General features: G+C 34.6%; 1 long non-coding RNA gene across 1 annotated transcript; it reads right to left on the reverse strand.

Moving 5' to 3' along the window:
• Positions 1-1,430: 1,430 nt before the first annotated feature.
• LOC113341545 lies at positions 1,431-3,089 on the reverse strand. The gene is made up of 3 exons (XR_003355984.1): positions 2,973-3,089; positions 2,801-2,885; positions 1,431-2,081 (listed from the first exon to the last, which is right to left on the reverse strand). It is a non-coding gene; the product is annotated as an uncharacterized LOC113341545 (long non-coding RNA).
• Positions 3,090-4,871: the final 1,782 nt, after the last annotated feature.

The following is a 4,871-nucleotide window of genomic DNA, read 5'->3' on the forward strand; positions in this document are numbered from 1 at the left end:
GTAATGTTGTGTTAATAACTACTAGAAAACCTATTTAGGATTTGCATTTCCTAAAAAAAGCATCTATTGACCAAGTTCATGATTGGAATTGCATTTTTCTTAAAAGCAACTCCATTCTCTCAAACCAAAATGCAATTCCATTCTCTCAAACCAAACAAGCGTTCAGGATGGGATCCATGCGCAAATTTGACCTCTGAGTCCACCTTCTTTGCAGGTTTGGATAATGCCATCTTTCTCATTCATGCCAGATGAATAGAAGAAGATGCTTGACAGCAAAGGGCATGAAATGCAGAATCCTTCACATACACATGGCTCAAATATTTGAGCTGCACATGAATGGAATCGGGATTTCAGTCTTGTAAACTAAAAATGCTCTCAAGATGAATGGAATTGCAATTTCAGTCTTGTAAACCAAAAATGCTCTCAAGATGAATGGAATTGCAATTGGAGTCCACCATCACCAGCCTTGAGTAGAGTAATAGATGCTTGAAACATCATGAAATGCAGAATCTTTCACATACAAATGGCTCAAGTATTTGAGCTACACAGATTAAAATCACACCATAGTTGAAAACAAAACTATAACCGCATCCTTTTTACAAGAAATAATTATATGCATATTAAACATACATTCCGAGAATATAGATAAGGGAAAATGTTGCTGATTCGCATGCTAGATTTTGTTCTTAATCAAGAATGTTTTCCCTTGATTCATAAAGCATAGGCAAACTCATGTTCGCACATCAGAACGGTCATTCACCAAAGTGATTCAATTCCTAAACACAAATTCTCAGAAATAGCAAATAGAGTCCAAGCTAAATTAGATAATCTATAAACTTAACTACAAGAAGTTGATTTGTTATTTGTTCAAACATTCCATAATTGTTTGATAAATGAGGAGAACTAAGAAACAAAAATTCAATTTACTTACAGAAGCATAAAAACAACTATCAATTATGCAACCGTAACAGTAGATCTATACTGTGTAATGATAAATAAGACATGGTTATTTGAACTAGTGAAATAGAGGCATAAAACTAACAAAATTTATTGGTACATCTCATAATAGTATGTATGGCAGAGAAAAACTAGAGAATTAGAGACTTGCAGTGCTTTCTTTTATATACTTTTTTTGTTTGTGCACCACTTTTTTCACCATAGAAACAATGGAACAAGCAGGAAACAGAACACAAGCAAGAAACAGAACAGTGTGTCACTCAATGCTTACGTCCCAGAAAATAAAGACAAAAGACTGACTAAGGCATGAACCCATTCATTTGGAGATGGTATCTTCAAAAAAATAAACATTTGAGAGGAGAAATCATAGTGCAAGGTGGATGAATGATTTGTGGTGCATGGGAAGGTTGTCATATAAAACCACCACTTTAATCATAACCATAATTTGCAGAATTACTATGATGAGAGAATTTCAGTAGAATGGAGTTTGGACAGTGAAGAGTTGAAGACAAGATCTAGATTTAGAATTCTGGTAAGGAAGAGAGACACTCGCCCAACACACACTACGCTGCCTCTCCCTATTTATATGTCGTCTTTTGAATCAAAACCCTAATAATTAAGCTATAGTAAACGTGAGGCCCATCATTAGCCCACGAGTTTGTCTTAGTGGATCTGTTCTAGTTACTAGTTTCTAGTGGACGAAATGGTTTGCGCTACAAGAACTTCTGCAGGGCGCAAGCAATGGTTGACGAAATAGTGTGTCTCTCAATTATATATTTTTCAACTCCTATGTTACCACTCATCACCCCTTGCCATTTGCGTCATAACGATAGATTTGATATGAGCAACAGTATTACTTGTAGATACAATTTGTAACTAGGACTAACACCTATACCATTCCCAAAGACATGTATTGGTGTGCTAATAACTACTTGAAAATGCAAGTGGGTTAGAGGATGAACCGGATTAATGAACCTTAACCTTCAAGCTGTCTCTTGCGTTCATCATAGGAGAACTCGTCCATCATGCCATCAGTATAAAGCTATGTCCTTGAGTCTTGTCAACAAATGTCTGAATTTGTTGTTCTTCACGATGCGTCTCCTCTGCTATATTGCAAAAATTGTCTGCACATGAATAAGTCATGGTTACATATTTGATAATAATCATAAAGAGCAACTAACAATTTCAGTTGCAGTGAAATGTAAGATGAATGTATTCCACATGAGAATAACCAGCCAGACCAAATTTGAGAACTAGAATTGAAATTGAAACGGAAACAGAAATTTTTAATGTTCAAAAAACAATTTTGATTTCTCAATTGACAGTAGGCATTCTAACATTATACTTACATGCAAATAACCCCCTATTATGTACTATACAAAGATCACTAAATGAAAACCTAGTACTGACATAGAGTTTCAGGTTCTAAATTGCTTCTCAAAAACATAACTCCGTCATTTACATTCAATATGTCCAAATTCAGAATGACAAAATGAAAAATGGATCAAAAGAGAACTTGTAAACTAACATGTTAACTCTGAACTTAAACCCACATAATTAGCATGGGTAAGAACCCATGTTTCTTGTAAGATAACATAAAACACAGATTAGTCATATTGAGAACAACCATGTGGCGTCTCAATCTTGAATATAGTTGTCTCAGTTGGAGCATTTTCCCTCCAGATTGTGTTTCTAGATTAAGCAAACAAAAAATTATTAATATTGAACAAATATCTGAAAGCTTACTACTATTATTACAAATCCCATATTTCGCATGACAACATTCTTGCAGAGACTAAACAAAATAATCTGCTGTTACCATAAAGTTGAAGAGTAACAATACCTTGTAGGCTGGACTAGACCTATATATCTTGGAGATCTCCTTCTTCTTCAGAAAGAAATGAACTGAGATGCAAAGAAACAATAAACTGCAAAAAATAATGTAGATCTAATTAAAACAGCCTAATGAGAAATCAAATCAAATGTCAAAGGAAAATAGTACAATATAGACTTACATTTGAGAGGAAAAACCATAATGCGCTAATCTAATGATAGTGGAATATGGGATTGAAGGTTCTTGTATAACACTCATTACACTAATCAGTAAAATCATTAAGATAATGAAACCAGATCTATTTATTTTTGGGGGAGAATGGAGGCTGCAATGTTATGTTCAAGGAGAGAGCTCGCCGTCACAATCTCACATTTTATATCTCATATTTTCTAAATCCAAAACCCTATATGTGTTGAGGGACTTAAAGCCCATCATCAGTCCATGAGTCATCTTGGTGGATCCAATTTTAAAAGGTCCATTTGGTTTGTTTGAGCTGTCAGAGTGCTTATTATTGTCTGTTTGCAATTCAAAGCCACTCTAATAAAAAATTGCACGCATTTTTATATGTCAAAACACTATTTTGTCATTTGAAGTGGAATGTCAATTTTCACTATTTTTATATGTCAATTTTCTAGAAGCGAACAATAGTCTTTGCATCATATCATTTCCATTATTACAAGCATATACGAGGTCATTTCCATTATAGTCTATGCTTGAGCTTAAGTTGGTTTTGGAATGTACATGATTTTGGTGTTGGCTTTCTGTTGGAAAATCTCGGTTTGTTAAACTATATCTGAGACTATCACTTATGATGAGAAGATTCTACACATTGGTTCAGTAGATGATTGTAGAAAGAGGTTAAGAGAGTAAGGACTTTAAGACCTTATCTGGGTCGTCTAAGATACAAGTAGTATGTTTGAAACCAAGAAATTAGAAAAAAATGCATCATACTTAGAAAAAGAAATGCCCATCAAAAAAAAAAAAAAAAAAAAAACAGAAATGAAATGATTTTGGTGAAGTTTGAAAATCCATCCATCAAAATCAAAAAGTTTCAATTCAAAATTTCATTGAAGTGCATCGGTTCGAACTGTTCATCTCCTTTAAATTTTTCTATTAGTTTCTACTCCTCCGAATCTCTTGATTGTCCAAGATTATACTTTTGATCATCCTTTCAGTGTCTCTTTTTTCTTTCATAAATAATTTTATTTTTCTAATCTAACTTTACCCATATAATTCATTATCTTATCTTCTTTATTTATTTTCGTATGATTATCTTTCCTTATATCACCTTCCATATTTTAACCGAGGTCTTTTAGGTAGGCACGGACTATTTACGACCTAGAAGCTACCGTATAGTCCCTAATTACACCACTAGCACATTTCTGATCATATCGCATGTAGGTACACAAAACAGGCTCGCCACGTGGACCTACAGGAAAGCACGAAATAGGACTGAAGAATCTCACTTAAAGATCTCAGTCAGTGACTTGTCAAATCAAATGTCAGAATTACCTCGCCACTAGCTAATAACATAAAGCACGAAGCATCCTAAAACGAAGTACCTCGTATAAGGAATCTAGACTGCGAAGAATCAGTTGGAGTACCCGGCAAGACACCATCCACGAAATAAAAATTGACGAAGTAAGGTTACTTGGTTAGAAAGATAACTTGCGAAGTAATTAAATTATGGAGCAAGAAAAGAGACAGTTGTCCCGACAAACACCCAAAGTTTTCAGCGAAAGAAAGGGGAAAATTTCATGAAAAATGATCTGGGCGAAGTATAAAGCATCTCCACGAGATCCAGGCGAAGAAAAATGAGTTGTACACCATTAGTGTTGATTGGTCTATAAATAGGGGTCCTTGGGCAATGTATAAGGGGTCGGATTCTTTGGGGAAAGAGAGCTTTGCTTAGAGTGAGAGATTAGGGTTTCCTTGTACTCAAAAGCTTGTATTTTTCACTACTTTGAATGGTTAATCAATAAAGAATTTCTTATCCAAAACCTTTATCATGTCTTAGATCTGTTTCTTCTCTTACTTGGGTGTGCTACTGCGTTTCCAAAAACAGGGACTTAGATCGGGG

The sequence above is a fragment of the Papaver somniferum genome, unplaced genomic scaffold (genome assembly GCF_003573695.1).
Source record: "Papaver somniferum cultivar HN1 unplaced genomic scaffold, ASM357369v1 unplaced-scaffold_3, whole genome shotgun sequence".
Lineage (NCBI taxonomy): Eukaryota > Viridiplantae > Streptophyta > Magnoliopsida > Ranunculales > Papaveraceae > Papaver > Papaver somniferum.